The sequence below is a fragment of the Armigeres subalbatus genome, chromosome 2 (genome assembly GCF_024139115.2).
Source record: "Armigeres subalbatus isolate Guangzhou_Male chromosome 2, GZ_Asu_2, whole genome shotgun sequence".
In the NCBI taxonomy this organism is placed as follows: Eukaryota; Metazoa; Arthropoda; class Insecta; order Diptera; family Culicidae; genus Armigeres; species Armigeres subalbatus.
The window spans coordinates 209,987,654-210,006,715 of NC_085140.1; the positions used below are offsets into that span (position 1 = coordinate 209,987,654).

At 39.2% G+C, this 19,062-nt stretch overlaps 1 protein-coding gene across 1 annotated transcript in view; it reads right to left on the reverse strand.

Moving 5' to 3' along the window:
- The window catches only part of LOC134211567 (uncharacterized), a 722,476-nt gene extending 706,190 nt beyond the window's left edge, over positions 1-16,286 (reverse strand). Inside the window, exon 1 of the mRNA XM_062688552.1 lies at positions 15,525-16,286. The gene's annotated coding sequence lies outside the window, so the exon portion shown is untranslated. The remainder of the gene's footprint in view (positions 1-15,524) is intronic.
- Between the last annotated feature and the right edge of the window lie 2,776 nt (positions 16,287-19,062).

Here is a 19,062-nt window from a genome sequence, read left to right on the forward strand (position 1 = left end):
CCGGAAACTCAATTAGACCTAATGGAGAAAGTGTCGTACTACTAATTTGAGTTTGGCGGTTTGATGTCCTGGGCACCGACAAAAAAAAGTTATCTCCGCCTTTTGAACCCAGAATATTAATGGGGACCTAGCAAATTGTGACAAATTTATGGGCAAGCAACAGAATAATTTATTCTGCAAACAGTGCATAGTTGAACGGCAACCTCACTTCTTACTATGTTAAAAAAATATTATTTTTTGTTGTTTAACCTCCTAATAAAGCCTGTCCACGTTAAATTTCGGACAGTTAGATAATGTTCAATTGATTTGTCGCTATTTCATTATTTCGAACAAGAGCTAAGACATGCTAAAGGCAGCAGTAAAGCGAAAAGATTGAGCTGTCATGTGAATAGATCGTCTCAGTGGTTGGAAAAAATATTTAAAAATCGCGTTTGAATATGGGTGTCCGAAATTTAACGTGGACAGGCTTTAAGTTACCTACGATATACTACTGATTGTACTATCTTGATAATTATTATTTTTATTCAACATCAGATACATAAATCTATCAATTAGAACAGCGAGAATGTTTAAAAATAAGGCGGATCAAATTGCAATCTTCTTCTATATACATAAAAAAGAATTTATGTCTGTCTGACCCTTATACACTCGGAAACTACTGAGCTGATCGGCGTGAAAATTTGTATGCAGAGGTTTTTGGGGCCGGGAAAGGTTCTTAAGATGGTTCAAGACACCTCCCCCCGTTGGAAAGGGAGGGGTCCCATACAAAGGAAACACCAATTTCTTCATAACTCGAAAAATAATCAAGCACATGGAACCAAACGACGTCGGGTCTGCTAGTGCAAAATAATAAGGAAAATGAATTATATTCTATAAATTGGAATTCATCCTAACACTAACTATTTTTACAGTTAAAAATATAATAAAATCTGTTTGATTCATGATCGCAGCATGGTGTAGATATAGTTATTAGAGTGTTCTTTCTTCGTCGTTTGGATAACGAGTGCTGTTTCATCCCATCCTAGCTTCTATAGATCCTAAGGCATTCAACTTACTGTTAGCGAAACCATTTAATAGTATTCTAAATAAGGGAAGTTGATATAAGATTCAAATGCAATGACTCTATGTACGAAAAATTGGATTTTTTTTTCTTAAATGGTGTAGTACATATCTATCTTCTTATCTTCTTCTCTATATAATAAAAATGAAATGGTCTGTATTCGACCAAATGCTTTCGCTTTTTCACAGCACAAAGCCAAGGGAGAATGCATTTACACACTAACCCAGTACACGTGCATTGTAGTTGCCAAACTACCACACTGAAGTGTACTGGAGTGTCGGACTCGACCATACCGGTAATACCGACTAAACTCCCTTGGGCTCCACCATCGTTTCCCCCAGGAACTACCTCCCAGTACTACTTAATGGTCTGTGCTGATGAAAATGTCGACATTCCATTAAAGTTTTAGGATATTTGGATTTAAAGATATTGCCTAAATTTGGGGACATCCCAAGTAACATTATAAATTTTATAACACTCTTGAAGACCATAATTTACTCTACAATAGTGTTATAAAACCAGTATAAAACCAAAATGTTACTAGGGATATGATCCTCCATTAGTCATCCATACAAAATTTTGGCGAACAAAATCAAAGAATTATAAATCTGTTCACAGGCTTCTAATTCTTTGTAGATTTGACAGATTCAATGAAGGGTTGGCAGGGAAAATTATTTATTGCGTAAATATCATAGAAAGGGGATCAAGTCTCCCTAAATTTTTAAATTGCATGTGCTGTCTAATTAAATAACAAAAATCGTTCATGTATACGCACATCAATTCGAAAATTCTGCGTATTTCGAAGGAAAAATATTTTAAAAATCTGAAGGCACATTTCTAATTTTATCAAAGCAAGTTCTTTGAGAGGGATCAATCTCCCCCGAATATTTTAAAAGTCGATTGTTGACAGCACTCCATAAAATCGATTGTGTATCAATAACAACAATAATTTATAGACTGTTATACATCAGTCAAGTTAAATACTATATTTCTTAGAGAGTCTGTGTGGAAATCGCGTATGTTTATTTATTTTTGGCTGTGATACATCGGAAATCAGAAAAGAGGATCAAGTCACCCCAGTCTCCCCGTGCTGACTTGGCAAGTCGTTTAAATTTCTTACGGCTAAAAACACCTGCTATGTGAAGTAAATAAAGCTGTAATTTTCATTTGCGAAATTTTTTTTTTTAATTTTCCGCAAAGATATTAGGGGTATACACTTAACAGCGTAGGTTGCTGTGTATCTGATTATAGAAATGTTTCACACTCAATCACAAGGGACATATTTCAAATCGCCTGTGAAACATTTCCATAAACAGATACACAGCAACCTACGCCGTTAAGTGAATCCCCCTATTATCAATTTCCCACCTTATCGGCCGCGACTATTTGAAAACGTCGCAAGGCAAATCGTCACCGAAATCATCGCCAGCAAAAATGGCAATAAGATCTGTCAGATCAACTGTGAACAAAATTGTTTGATTTCAATAATCACATTATTTCCCGAAATTTAGTACTATTTTTCATGCATATTTTCATAATTTGGCTTTGAACTAACACAGATTGAAAATAATGATATTGGCGACGATTTTAAAGGTGCTTAAAAAGTAATCGGCGCGTTTTGTTACCAGCGAAACTGACAATAAGTGACATTTTTTTCATACCTGAGCAGCTGTCAGCCAAAATTTTCCGGAAAGCATAACAAATATGGGACATTGGAGTGAAACGAGGTCTTGCAACTTCGTGCAGTGAACTGCTAAAAAGGTTTCATTTCGTTGTAAATAGTTTGTACATATTTGATTCAATATTTCTTCTATTTTTGAATGAGTAGTATGATGAAGCTGAGTTTAGAACACGAAAACATATCTGTCCAAACAATGAACAACCCTATTCCCGTTTTACCCACTCCCGTTTTACCCACTTCGTAACGCACTGTAACGCACTACCACCATCAACCGCACCTGACAGCTGACAGCTGTCAGCATGGTCATCGCTTAGCAATTTGTTTATCTGGAAATAAAACTAATAATTAAATACATAACTAGAATTGCTTTGTTTCCAACTATTAAACCCTTATTTACTCAAGCAAATGTAGGGCATTTATATATTGTTTTATTAATTTTGATAGTATTTGAAGTTTAAAAAATCTATTTATAAAATTTTCAGACTTCAGACAAAATGTGCTATTTTAGGGGAACTGTCCAGTTTTCCAAACAAAGAAATACAGCACCAATTTCGTTGCTTGTTTTTGCTAATATGTGTGCTTACTGCTGGAAAAAATCACAACAATATGAAGCAAGTCAAGCAGCAGTAACCTTACTAAAATAGAGGAAGTACTGCTAATACGTCAACGAAAAATTATTCAATGTTTTGATTCCAAACTTTACGTCAAGTTTAATAAGGCTACGTCAAATTTAACCTTTTGTCTGTGCTCTGGGGTCAATATGACCCCAGGCCACTTTGAGTGGCTGCCATTTTTTTAGTTTTCGACCGATTCTCCTAATTTTTGGTAGTTTGGTAAAACTCGCCGAGATCTGTCTCCTAGGTGCAAATTCGCTTGAAAAATCTTGAAAATATGCTCTACAGTGTACTTTTTTCAAAAAACTTACGTTGTCTGTGCTCTGGGGTCAAATTGACCCCAAATTGAAATTGCTATAACTTTTTTAATTTTTGGCCAATTTTGGATTTTTGGGGCTGTTTCGAAAGATAATTTAATCATCTTTCAGGTCGTTACTAAAGACTGACTATAGGTGGGCGGGTACATCGCGGGGAGGGGTTTTCGTAAAAAAGGGTACAAAAACAGTGATTTTTCATGCTTATTTTACTTATATCTGAAAATCCTACCCATTTTGAACTGCACCTGTTCAAAAAGGCTATGCAGGAAAGCGGGTGCTTTGACATGAGGCATTAATTAGTTTAGAGCTTGGTCGCTAGCTGGCGGTATATTTGAATTCAATATTTTAGACTACTCAAGCAATTCCGATGTATGGAATATTCCTCATTGTAAATATTCTTATCGCACAAATTTGAAATTTGTAAAGATGATGTCTTTAACAAAGTTCGTCTGGTGGGAATGGACTGTCATGTGACGGAATAAATAATTAGGAAATTTACAAATAGGAGGCGCTAGTGTACTTGCAATATTCTTGCATGTTTGAAATATTGCTTTAGCTTGAGATCCCTCATACCTACACTCAAGCTGTATTCGGCAACATTGTTCAGGATGTCCAGGACTACAAAGCGGTGCTCAATATAATGAGCCCTCCTCCAAGATGCGGCGCTAGTGAGCTGTTATAATTGAGTATATTGTTCCATGTGAGATCTGATGTATTTTGGTTTGTAGCATTTTTGGCAAATATGAATGTTGTGGTAGAGTTCATCAAAAGTTTTATTTGTATTCAACCTTCTCCAGCGATGCTGCAAATAATAGAATGTGTTCACAGAATATAAGGCCTTTGGGTCTACATGCGTAACCAAAGATCAGCCAATTTGCCGCCTATTTGTAAAATTCCTTATTATTGCTTCCGTCACTAGACAGTCCATTCCCACTAGACGACCTTTAATCAAGACGCCATTTTACCAAATTTTAAATTTGTGCGGTAAGGATATTTACACTGAGGAGAATTCTATGTACCGGAATATCTTGAGTAGTCTAAAATAATGAATTCAAATAAACTGCCACCTGGTGGCCAAGTTCGAAACTTATCAACACCTCATGCCAAAGCATACGCCTTCCTGCAAAACCTTTTTAAAAAAGGTACAGTTCAAAATGGGTAGGATTTTCGAAGATAAGTAAAATAAGCATAAAAAATCATTGTTTTTGTACCCTTGTTCCCTAAAACCCCTCCCCGCGATGTACCCGCCCACCTATAGTCAATCTTTGATTACGACCTGAAAGATTATTAAATTATCTTTCGAAACAGCCCCCAAAATGCAAAATTGGCCAAACATTTAACAAGTTATAGCAATTTCAATTTGGGGTCAATTTGACCCCAGAGCACAGACAACGTAAGTTTTTTTGAGCACAGACAGAAGGTTAATAATACAATTTCTCAGAAAATGCAAAACAAAGAATAAGATAAAGTTTATTTAAATATTCTTTTGGAAATTATTTTTTGCGAACTTTTTTCAAACATTTACAAGTAATACAGCGAAACTTTCTAATCTAAAATGGATATTAACACTATTGCTGATTGTGCATCATTAATTGCTAATGCCTTCTGCAAACAAATGAAAGTAATTATTTTAATCAAATTTTTATTTTCATCAGTGTAGTTGATTTTGTTTGCTGGGGAATCAGAACTGTTATAAGATAACCATGTTTTCAGGTACGTGTCGTTTAGTACCAAGCACAAGCACAAACTTAACATATGGTCAGTCATATGACATGACTCGTACCCATCCCGGGATCATGTGGATTATGAAACCAATCACCTGGATGAGCAGACCAAATCTCTCTAATTTTATTCTTCTTCATCCTGCCCTCGCTGCTTCAGCCAACATCGGCCTCTAGCCGTGAACTCCGAGCGTTACGATGGGCGATTGCATCCATCGCAACCGACACCACTGCATCCGACCATCATCAAGCACAAAATGACAAAAAATGCGTCCACTTCTTTCATGCATATTCGCAGACCCACCGGCAGTTCTACCGCTGGTGACTGCATGCTGTCGCTGGTAAACACAACGAACGAACGAACGAAACGAAATGCGCGAGCTAAAAGCACGTTAGTACGCGCTGCTGTCTCAAATTGTAATGACTCGCACACGGCAGACACTGCTTCTTTTATACACAAAGTAAATCTTCCGATAGACCCGAAGGCCCGTGACATACCGCATTCTGATGTCCGTGTTAGGAATGCACGGGATTGGTTACATATGAAGTTTTTACTGGATTTTACAAGAATTGAAATTTTCAATAGCTTATCGTTAATAATCTTCAGTTTCAATAAAATTGGAAAATTGCTGGAGAGTGTCCGAGTCGATTGATATATAAATCTTAAATATCCATCGAAAGATAAAGGCGCTAGTAACGTTCAAAATCTTCCCTTCCAGTGTAACGCTCTCGATTTCCAAAAATCTAAATGACACCCAGTATAGTAAAGAAAGACGTGAGTCCTACGTCAAAATAACATGTTCTATAATTAATTAATCGAGTCGAGTGATTATTAATCGATAATGGTTATAGAACGATAGTTACCGGAAGGGGCATTTCCTTGTCCAGTGACCCGAAGGGCAAAAAACACTCATAGGTTAAGTGAGAAATGTGTAGAACAAGCAATTTGGTCACGTAAACCAACTTTGCATAAGCATAATATTTGGTTTTAATAAGTTGTACATACAAATCTACAAAGATCTTCTCATTGTATTTGCTTTTGGGGAATTGTCTATTATTAGATGCACGTATTGAATTAAAAACGCACCATTCATTTTCGACTATGTCCTGTCTGGAAGGTCGCTTACCCAGATTCAGCACATTAAGGATCTAGGCGTTATCCTGGATAACGGACTGATATACTGCCCTCACAACGATGACATTGTAGCCCGAGCTAATCGTCAATTAAATTTTGTTTTCAAAATTGCCGACGAATTCTGTAATCCGCTATGCTTTGGATCACTGCACTGTTCCCTTGTGCGATCAGTATTGGAATCATCCGCTGTTGTTTGGTGGTCTTTACAGGTCACCTGGATCGCTACAATCGAAGCCATCCAACGAATGTTTCTAAGACACGATCTTCTATCTCTAAGGTGGCGTGATCCGACAAACCTGCCACCGTAGGAGGAGCGCTGTCGTTGGATTAGCATCGAACCACTAACCACATCGCCGCTCAAGCTATGTTTACTGGAAAGTTATTCCACATCGATTGTCCAGAACTACTGTCGCAAATAAATATGTACCGTGCAAACTCAAACTTCGGACGCTTAAGCACTTTCTGATATACAATCATCCTGTTAACTCGCATTTCAAATCACACCGTTTAAATCACCATTGCAATCACTGAGTACATTATTCATCTTTGAACTACGTATTTAATACGTGCAGAATATTGCAAAGAATGTTTGCAATTTATGAAAATGTCCGGCTTCTGTTTGATTCAAACCTCGGACACCGGCGGGGTTGGATTCATATTTCGGACACAAAGATTCAAACTTCGGACACCTGATTACACAGTACCGGGAAGAATTATTGAAAACAATTCTAACTGCACAGCTCAGACTGTCTTTTAAATACTTCGTCGCATTGTTTTAGCATGTCTTAAAATGTAACTAATACTAAAACAAGCAAAAACTATTAGTCCTTCCGTTCCAGCGTCCGAAGTTTGAGTGTGTCCGTATTTTGATTATCCACGGTACGCACCTGAAAAACCTCTTCGTCAACGTCTATTTTAACCAATTCGATCTAACTCGAAATCTTCGACATGTTTGACTTTGACTTATCAGTTGACGTCGGTTGATCAGTTGACGAACATCGGTTACTATAGTTTTAAATTAGGCTTGTCGCAATTGTCGCACTGGTGCATTTAACACCGAATGACACATGAAATCACCATAAAATATGGTTAGATAAGTGAGTCATATCCGTAGGAAACAAAAAAACATTATTGTAAAAAATCATTTTACTTAATTTTGACGTCCTTTGCACCAAATGTCACACTGGTAATCCCAATTGGGATATTAATATGGCTAATCCCATAAGAAAACCATGGGATTTGCCATAAAAGGAAACAAAATAAGGAATAGTGCCACAACTAGTACATGCGTTCCTTTAAGCGATTTTGAAGATAATTACAAATTTTAATGTTGTAATCAAGCACCAAATCCATACGATCAATATTTTACAGCCACTAAGGTCGCCAAAAATTAGATTGACGAACCATGTCTAATGATTTAAGAAGTAAAGACCCTGCAATACATACGACATCGTAAGCTTAAATGAATTCTCGTGTATGTTATTGTCATAAATCGCGACTACAGGTGCCTACTATTACGATGGACTAAATACAAAACCGATAAAAGGATTGTTTTTAATTTTTGAATACATCTTCGAAGGTTACAACTTTTGCAACTTTCCCGAATACCCTACCGTTCTGTATTTATGCATACCGTGTACCGTAATCCATTTCATCACTAGCAGCATCACAATTGAACCCTTGCCGGCCCGACTTAGCTGACTGCTGGCCTTCATGTGGAACACCTTCGTCAAAATGAATAAAGCTCCATAAATTCCTATCTTCCAAAAGCCTTTGCAGGCGGCATTCCAATTTTACTTTTACTTCTTGCCTTTTTACGTCACACAGAAGACGATCAGTAAGCATACGTTGATTACATCTCCGACATGGGTTTTTTTTACGAGTCAAGGCTTCATGGTAGAATACTTTTACTCAGATGAACTGAAGAAACAGCCTTTGGTAAGCGTGATTAAAAATCTGTATCTCAACTTGTTGTTTGCCGTCAACCAATGATTAAAAACATTGGAATTTTTAAAAATTACCAGTTTGAAATTTCTCATGACATACAAGAGGAGTTGCAAATACGAAAAATAAATTGACAAATTGCGAGCAAAAAATTAGAATAAAACAATTGAATTTTACCAAAGTAATACAAATACCTATTTAAAGAAAACATAAAAATGTCTAGAATCAGATGTTTTCAAAGCTAGCAACCTTGAACTATAATGCGACACTGTAAATAGTGAGGGATTCATAATTTGGTTGCTGAAAACAGCACAAAAGAGCTGCCCTTATTTCTTGAATTACACCAACAGACTAGATACAGTCCAATGACGATCGAAAAAAATAATATAAAACAAAGTTTGCATATGCCCAACCGCACATTACTCAAGATTAGACAGTCCAATTTTTGCTAATGTAGGTAGGGGAAGTGGGGGTAACACGCCCATAGGGGTTAAAACGCGCCACCCCTGAATAAGGTTAAATATCCCCATTGTGATTATTTTAAATAGTCTATACGATGAATCAATGAAAATATTGCCATTGGATACATATATTTCATGATTTTTCTCTAGTTACACATGAAAAACTCGAAAAATGTTTTTGCGTGTTTTGATGCAATTCTAGCTCGGTGAAATTTAGTCTTTCTATCGCTGTTATTCATTGGTAAATTGAAAATTGAGCCATGAGCCATGCTGCTTACTCGTGTTCTTTATGTTTCCACACAAAATCGTCGTCAAAATTGGTCTTAAAACGATTTGATGGGCCTTCAGACTTCTGAGGTCGGTGTGGGGCAGTACGCCCATGCTCATTTCGTATGACCGAAACAGCTGAAACATTCGGTTAATTGCCTTAATGTAGGCAATTAAAATGAAAATCAGTACGATAAACACATGCGCGTTTTAACCCATCCACTTGCGCATCTCACCCCGCATGGTTTCAAAATCAATTTTATTTTTCGGGTGCTTTTTAAAAATCAAATTTCTGTGCAATAAAATGTACAATTAGATATCTGTCATCGGTAGTCAGTCGCAGATATGCTGTTCTTTAGTATGCGCTGATGAAAACTGGCTGAAATGGTGGTTTTCATTGATAAAAATGGCATTTTCCTTAACGTGGGCGTCCTACCCCCAGGTCCCCTATATTCGTTTTCTTCTTCTTTTTACGATGGATTGGAAAATTTAGAAAAAACTGGAAATCAAAACTCTATCTCTTCGATGAAATGGTTTTTCGTAAGAGTTCGTATAATTCCATTTCATTCATTTCATTCTCATTCGATAAATGGAAAGGGCAATTTGTGCTATTTTTTGTTTGTTTACTTAATTGATGGAAAAAAAATGTATTGCAAAACTGTAAAAAAAAACAAAAATCATTCTGCAGAACCGACTTTTTTTCTAGATAAATTGTAGAAATAAATCAAATCAATAAATAAATAAATTTTCAATGCAAAAATAAAATATCTCTGTAAATCTAATCTAATAAAATCTAATTAACTATAATCTACGTGCATCAATTGTTCTGGTCGGTGAAAAACGATTTGAAGATCCGGCGGAGGGCATCAATTGCACTACATAGACCATAGTTTGTGTAGCGAAAAGGAAGCCTTAGCATTAAGGTGAATCGCGTTGGAGCCCAATTTCAAATCTACATAGCACTTTTGAGGGCACATAACTTGAAAAGTAAACGACAGACAAAAGCAAAAAGTAGTTTTTCACTTTTGCTCACTTGCAGCATACATGAAAAAATGGTTTCCAGATGTGCTAACCGCCTAAATATTCACATTTGTGCGAGCAAAAACGCGAGGTGAGAGATAGCACGGCCATTGTGGCTGCCATTTTTGGACGCCGCCGTAACTCACCTTAAGTTATACCGCAGTTGTCGGGGTTGTATGTTGACGTTGATTTGTCGCAGTAGAGTTCACAATCGATTCTACCTTGCAAAATATCGACGACGGTAGATGCTCTGTCTAAATCCTTTCAGATATGCCGAGGTTTCTAAGCTGATTAGCTGACAGCGGCTCTCGTAGCTAGGAAATGCGGAGTGCGTACCGAATAAAATGATATTGAACGAATTCTATAAGTACATTTATCACAACCGTTGATAAAATAAATTGAAAATCAATTTAATTACAGGCATACCTCGATAGTACGTACACAAAAAAAAATATCGTTAAATTTTATAAAGAATTTTAGTTGAAATTTCAATATTTTTTATCTAGAGGAAGCTCTCGAGACTACACATCAAATTCATTACTGTTTTGCGTGTTACTGTTTTGATAAGAAAATTATTTTGAGCTTTTTAGTGCAATGTATTCACTTGTCATATGACGAGACTCGACTGAGTCGAGTCAAGTTCAAGACACAGAAGATGACCTTACTGTTGAGGTCGAAATACGTATCTGTCAAGGTACAATCAAGTGATGGAATTAAATGGAATGGTACAAACTCGTCTTATGACAAGTGGTGTTACTGTCGTTATATTGCCTTCAAAAAGTCAAGTTTTTGCGCGGAGAAGGGTCGTTTGGCCGAAACCCATTCGAATTCCACTTGGCAAAAAAACATTTTCCAGAAACCCATCAGGCCGAAAGTCATTTGCCAGAACATGTTCGGTCAAATGACGTATTCAACCAAATGATCTGTTCGGCCAAATAACCTATTCCGCCAAATGTTCTATTCGGCCAAATGTCCTCTTCGTCCAAATGATCTATTCAGCCAAATAACTTTTTCGGCCAAATGTCCTCTTCGTCCAAATGACCTATCCGGCCTAATAACCTATCCGGCCTAATGACCTATTCGGCCAAATGACCTATTCGACCAAATGACCTATTCGGCCAAATAACGTATTCGACCAAATGTCCTATTCGGCCAAATTGTCTGTTCGGCCAAATGATCTGTTTCTTCAAATGACATATTCGGCCAAATGATCTATTCGGTCAACTGTCCTATACGGCCAAATGACCTGTTCGGCCTAATGACTTTCAGCCTAATGGTCTGTTCAATCAAATGGTATATTCGATCAAACATCTTTCGGCCTAGTGGCCTTCGGCCAAATGGTATTCAGCCAAACTGTCCTTCCCCGTTTTGATGCGTGGGCTGTTTCATAAGCTACGGAATAATTTTACATCTGATTTAAACACCATTGTAAGCTTAAAACGAATTTACCAAGGAAGTTAGTTCCAGTTCTAGAACTAGAATATTTCCCCAAGGAGTTAAATAATTCCATCATGTGAATAGTGTTTTTTTTAAATTGAATTTCCACAAGATGTTAAACTGTTAAATTAAGTTTACAGAAAGTTTAGTTCCAATCTATCCACTCGCGGTGAAATTTTTATTTTTGGGAATAAAATAAGCAGCGTTACGAAAAAGAGCATCATTTGATTGAACAGTAATTTTTATTTTATTTATTTTGTTATTTTTATCAGTTACTTATTCAATTGATATAATAGTTATGCTCTATTCCTAGTAATTTCTTCAAAAATGCATCCCTAGAATTCCACTAGAGACTCAATGAGGAGTTCCTTCGAAAAAAATCCTCTAAGCTGCCTTACTACAATTCCGAAAGAAGATACCCCTTGAACAGCAGTTTCCCAGGGGTTGTCTCAGTCAACACATAATCGCATATAATGCAACATGAGATGCTAAGAGGCGATATACATACATGTTGTATGAGGCCTATATGCCTATATCGCCTCCACTTTAGCATCTTATGTATCATCATATACGCTCTTGTGTTGACTGGGTTTCGTGGGATTCCTTTGAAGTTTGTTCAAAAATTCCATACAGCATTTCACTTGATATTCAATCCAGACCTGTTGGACTATTGAGATTTTATCGGCGGTGGCGTGCTAGATCATTTTCAGCCAGCGGCAGTAGCATGGAGGCGTCATGCCGTTTGGCGGCGGCGTGAGTGATTCAATTTCATGCATTAGAAAATCTTACGTAATTCCTCCAAAAGTTCTTACAGGAATTCTTCCAGCAGTTCCTCCAGGAATTCCTCCGGAAGTTCCTTCAGGAATTCCTCTGGAAGTTCCCATTAAGAATGTCTCCAAAAGTTCCTCAAGGAATTCATCCGGAAGCTCCTCCAGGAATCCATCATGAAGTCCCTTCAGGAATTCATCCGGAAGTTCCTCCAGAAATTTCTCTGGAAGCTCCTCCAGGAATTCCTCTGGAAATTCCTCCAGGAATTCCTCTAGACGTTCCTCCAAGAATTCCTCTGGAAGTTCTACCAGGAATTCCTTCGGCAATTCTTCCAGGAATTCCACCGGAAGTTCCTTCAGGAATTTCACCGGAAGTTCCTCCAGGAATTCATCCGGAAGCTCCTCCAGGAATTCCTCCAAAAGTTCCTCCAGGAATTCCTCCGGAAGTTCCTCTAGAAGCTTCTCCGAAAGTTTCTCCAGGCATTCCTCTTGAAGTTCCTCCAGCAATGCATTAGAAAGTTACTCAAGAAATTCCTCCGAAAATTCCTCCAGGAATTCCTCTGGAAGTTCCTCCAGGAATTCCTCTGGAAGTTCCTCCAGAAATTCCTCTGGAAGTTCCTCCAAGAATTCCTCTAAAAGTTCCTCCAGGAATTCCTTCAGAAATTTTTCCAGGAATTCCACCGGAAGTTCCTCTGGAAGTTCCTTCAGGAATTTCACCGAAAGTTCCTCCAGGAATTCATCCGGAAGATCCTCCAAGAATTCCTCCAAAAGTTCCTACAGGAATTCCCCCGGAAGTTCCTCCAAGAATTCCACCAGAAGTTCATCCAGGAATTCCTTCCAAAGTTCCTCCGAAAGTTTCTCCAGGCATTCCTCTTGAAGTTCCTCCAGGAATTCCTCTGGAAGTTTCTCCGGCAGTGCATTAGGAAGTTCCTCAAGAAATTCCACCAGGAATTCCTCCGGAAGTTCTTCCAGGAATTCATCCAGAAGTTCCTCCAAGAGTTCATCCGGAAATTACTCCTGAAATTCCTCCAGAAGTTCTCCTGAAATTCCTCTGGAAGTTCTTCCAAGAATTCCTCTGTAAGTTCCTCCAGGAATTTCACCCGAAGTTCCTCCAGAAATTCCTCTAGAAGTTCCTCCAGGAATTCCTCCGGAAGCTCATCCAGCAATTCCACCAGACACTGCTCTTGAAATTCCTCCAGGAATTCTTCTGGAAGTTCCTCCAGAAATGCATCCACAAATTCTTCCAGAAGTTCTTCCAGGAATTCGTTCGGAAATACCTCTAAGAATTTCAAGAAAAGCTTCCTTACTTCCTCGGTGATTTCTTCATCAATTCAGTTTGGAAATCCCTTAGGAATTTCCACGTCTTCCCACTTCCACAAATCATTCAGAAACTTCCATGTGAATTCTTTCTGACATTCTCTCTGAAGTTACTGCAAAAATTCCACCATGATCTCTTTACCAACCCTTAAATGCGCAATATTGTCTCAAAACAACAAACCGAAAACATTTTTATTGTGAATGATTTAATGGTGAATTACGCTAAAAATATTTTCGGTGATTTCTAAAAAAAATGTCTTGAACCTTCAAGTGTTAATTCTTCATAAGTTCACGTGAAATCCCTCGACGCCCCTCCTACTCACGCCCCGGGATTTTTTTTCGAAAACTCCTCCAAGAACTCTCCCAGAAAATTGCTCAGGGATTTTTTCTTCGGGAGATCTTCGGGAAAACCCTTGAAAAATTTGTCTGCAAATTCATCTAGTTATTTTGCCAGATATCCTTTCGAAAATTTCGTCAAAACTCTTTTGGAGTTGCATTTGAAAATTCCCCTTGAAATTCATATGGAAATTGCTGCCGGAATTCTCAAAATTTCAATGTAAAATTTCTGTTTCTGTCGGAATTCCCAAAGCTTTTTATAAAAAATCTTCCAAAAAACCCTCCAGGATTTTTCGAAAAAAAAATCCAGGAATTCGCAGCAACATCTTCTAGACGCTTTCCCACCTTTCTTCCAAAAATTCCGTCAAGAATTCCTCCAGAAATTTCCTTATAAGTTCCCTCGGAATTTTCTTCAAGAATTCCTCAGGAATTCGTTTCGGAATTCCCACAAAAATTTCTCAAGCTTTTCTGCAGAAAATTCCCCCAAGAACTGCTCCGGGAAATTCCTTTTTCAGGAAGAATTTCCAAAGAAATTTTTGTGGGAGTGTTCGAAGGAGTTCCCAAAGGATTGCCTGGGCAATTTCCTAAAGTAATTCCTGAACAAATTTACGATGGAGTTCTTGGTTTGAGACCCAGGAAGATTATTTTGATAAATTATTGATGTATTTTCTGATGAATTTCCTGGAGGAATTCCTAGAAGAGTACCTGAAACAAATCTGGGAGAAATTCAAACGAACTTATGAACCAGTAGGTTACTGAGGAAAATATGTATGAAATTCCGAACAAAACTTAAATAAAGGTATGAAATAAATTTCAGACTAAAATACCAAAGAAACCAATCTTTAGTTGGACCAAGGATGGGGCGCTTCTTAGCCTAGCAGTAAGCTGTGCGGCTATAAAGTTAGGCCATGCTGAGGGGGGTTTGGGTTCGATTCCCGGTGCCGTTCTAGGCAATATTCGGTTTGGAAATTGTCTCGACTTCCCTGGGCATAAAAGTATCATCGTGTTGGCCTCATGATATACGAATGTAAAAATGGTACCTTGGCTTAGAAGCCTCGCGGTTAATAACTGTGGATGTGTTGAATGAACACTAAGCATCGAGGCGGCAGTGTCATAGTGGGGGATGTAATGCCAATGAGAAGAATAAAAATAATAAGAAGAAGAGGATGGGAAATGGGTTGCATTAGCGAATTATGTCTGATGCTGGCTGAAGAAAAGTAAGCCGAAACGCAAAAAACGCCTTTTATTATTCAAAAGTCACCGAAAAAAGCCAATCAAACTCAATTAATGAAGTCTGCGGTGATTGGCTCAAATGGAGTTCAACATTTATTGGTAGCTCAAGTCCCTTGCTACATCATTGCTCTAACTTAAGCTTTATCATTCCATTAGCTTTGTTAGCATTCTGTATTCAGAATTAAGTTATGTGTAATTCAATATTCATACTAACCTGATTGTTCACTTCGGTATATGCTCAGCTCTGCCTTGAGATAAATTCGCGGTCAGCTCTCACTTGCCGTTGGCATCCACCACTCTCCAAGCACAATCAACAATAAATTGGTTTTGTCCCACCAAGTCACAAACAGTTGGAAATTGTGGACGACCTCCAATATTGAATTTTGCTAACGTTATGTGAGCGATAAATTACTTCCTTTGAATCTCCCCCCGCTTTTCAGCATCGATTATTCTGTCTTGCAATGTTCAGTAAGCAAACGATGTCGTCAAGGACGCAGAGATTTATTAATTCACAAGGCTTTTCGAGTCCTTTTTAAAGTAGACGTCAGTCGCAGAGTCCCGTCGCTATTTTTTCAGTTCTGCAGCTCTCTTTGACTTCCTCGGACTTGCAGGGCTGAATAAAATTATTATTCTACTCGTAATTCTTCTCGGCGGTTGTCTCGTCGTCACCTCGGGTACGTTTCACCACCCACGACCAACGCCTCTTCTCTTATTTTTGATCCACTTTTCACTACCACCCTACGCGTTGTATTATATCTCTTCGCGCTTCATTACCATAAAAACACCTACTTCTTCAGCTTCTTCGCACAGTTCACTCCCATTTCGATGCTGTTTAAAATCAACTTCTGGCCAGCGGCTGGCTTCTTTGGTTTCTCCGTTCTACCACCGTCGACACCAAAAATTAAATTTGTTTTCGCTGATAACTTTCTTTTTCTCACAACTTTATGATAATCTCGGCTAAATGTCAGTTTGAGCCGCAAATAATTCAATCTTTGTGCAATGTTTTCTTCCCGCCAGTTCCCTTATCTCAGAAACTTTTCAGCATCTTACCACCTCACCATGCCACGCTGTTGTTGCTGCTCTGCAGCCGGGTGCGTTTCCAGTCGAGCACCCGAAATACAACACTTCCCAGTCGAGTCAAGTTTAGCAACGGTTCATTATTAATCAGGATGCTTCTTTTGATAGTCGTCACGTTACACTGTGGGGCCGGAAGAACCGAGCTGCTGAAAGAAAACCGACTTACGGCGATGGGTAATCGCTTTGCTATTAGCACTTTGCTTCCTTCGCTGATTAGGGGGCTGAAATAAAAGAAGCATGCTGTAATTTAACTTCGAAAACAATTTAGATGCTACCGTGTCAGAAGGGAATCGTGCTTCTACAGTTGTGTGACTTCAGAAAATGTTGGAACAGTGCGAGCAAGGCATTCTCAGTTTGAAAAGGGGGGATTCTCTTAAGTATAGCTTTCTTGCAATATATTTGATTCAAAGCAACTGTGGTTTTGGGACTGACTCAGCTTAGCCGTCGCACTGATAAAAATAAATTGTAGAAACTTAGTGGAATGTTTTTCTCAGCCAACAGTATCGCCCAAGATGAATACAGTAGTGGTGTATTCATCTTGGTATCGCCGTTGTTGTCGGATAAACGCCAAAAATACTGAACATTTAACATTAACTATTCTAAGACTTTTTATATTTTCTATAGAATTTTCTTCGATTAAAACATACACTTCTTTTCTAGAGTTTGGATTTCGCATGTACATAATCGCTTGTAACGACTAATCCACCAAAATACAGCAGCTCTACTGAGGACAGGTTATGTAATATTCTATTTTAGTTCTTTTTAGACCTAGCGAAAGCTTTCAGAAATTTCAAGTTGTGCTTGAACTAGCGCTTGAGCTGGTCTATTGGGCCGATTAGTAGTTGACTTTTCGGATCATCGAAAGGAACTGTCGCATTTCACTTTATCCCAGATGTTTTGCAGATCTGTATAAGACCTTTGCAAAACTTGTGTTTTTAGCTATTGGAGTTTACATTGAGCATTATTCAAATGCGGACGCTTTTATCGCTGTTCCATGTTTGATCTTTATGTAGGTTTGTGTTTTTCTCGGTGTTCACGGGGTTTCCGTTTTTTTTGCGGTGTGGTGTATCCCACACGAGGAAGCAAACCCCAGCGTTTTTCCGCGCTTTTTGGTCGTACATAGAGGTGGAAAAGACTGCGGTTTTCTACCCCTTCCCGTCCAGAGTGGGTGTACCAAAAGTGTGAAGTGATACCGAAGACAGGAAGAAAAAGTAGTGCTAACTACGTTTTTGTCGTCGGGTAGCCCATTGTGGGCGGGATAAGCCCCTCCTAAGCCCAGTGCTTTTCCGTGGGTGTTTGGCGGGATTGAGTATATTCGCACCCAAAGCTTTGGCATTAGTTTTTTCGGGTGCCTTCCTCGTGCAGTTTTCTAGGAATGGTACACATTTGACCTAGAGTTACCGTATGTACACGCAAAAAAAGCGTTCCCGAATTCATGAAGCAGCAAAAATACACCGTGATTTAATTTATAGATTCTGGAACACCAGTCACGTTTTCCAGAACGTTCCAGAAAACGTGACTGTATTCTCGAATCCGTGACTGTTGTTCCCGAAAAAATACACCGTGAACTCGTTAGTTCACGAATTCATGAACGCTTTTTTTTTGCGTGTATGAGCCTTAAGGACACTCCTCACGGAATCCATGTTTTAAAGTACTCGCGTTTTCGGGGGCACACTACTCGATACGGAAGCAACGCACAACTGTATGCTGCGACGCAGCAAAGCTAAATCAACAGTTGTGCGCAGCCTCCGTATCGAGTAGTGTGGCCGCGAAACACCGAGAAAAACACAAACCTAAAAGTTTTAGAGGAGCTTGCTAAAATTTCGAAAGTCGATGTTGGACGCCAAGCTGGAGAGGGCGGTCGGGACGGCCAAGTGTAAACCCGTAAAATCCGTGGAGTCGAGGTCTACCCAGACTGAGGCCCAAGGATTCGCGGACTCGGGCAAGATCGAATCGACCGTGGGCGTGCCATCGAAGATGGTGGTGCCAAAGTCTACCCAGACTGAATCTCAAGTATTCGCGGGCACGTCGAGGGTGACTGCTCTAACGGAGCAGACACAAAAACGGGGGACCTCCAAAACCGGGGGAGAAAGGACATGGAAAGGTCCGTCCACCTAGGAAAGACAGTGGTAAGGGTTTACGGCAGGCTGAGAGCTCTCAGCCGCACCAGACCAGGGAAATAGAGGGGGGTGACACCGAAGACGTCAAGGGCCGAAAAGAAGGCCCAGGCGAATGAGGGTAGCAAGAAGTCTAGGGTAGGCGCCAATCGCTCCAGGGGCGAAGCCCTAGTCATCAAAACGGACGAGGCTAAGTACTCGGACGTCTTGAAGGCGATGAGGAGTGACGTCAAGCTCGGTGAACTCGGCGCCGACGTACGTCCAATAAGACGTACCAGGATGGGCGAGATGATCCTCGAGCTGAAGCGGGGTGTCTCGCAAAAGGGCGCTGCCTACAAGAAGTTGACGGAGGAAGTCATAGACGAGACGGTCAAGGTGACGGCACTCAAGACGGAAGTGAATCCACTCACTCTTACTCATTCCCTAATTCACTTTTGCTCACCCATTCATTCTCTATTTCTCATTCACTCTCTCACTCACTCTAAATTACTCATTCACTCACTCGAACTCACTCACTCACTCACTCGTTTGAAACAGTTCCAGGCGAAAGGTAGAAGT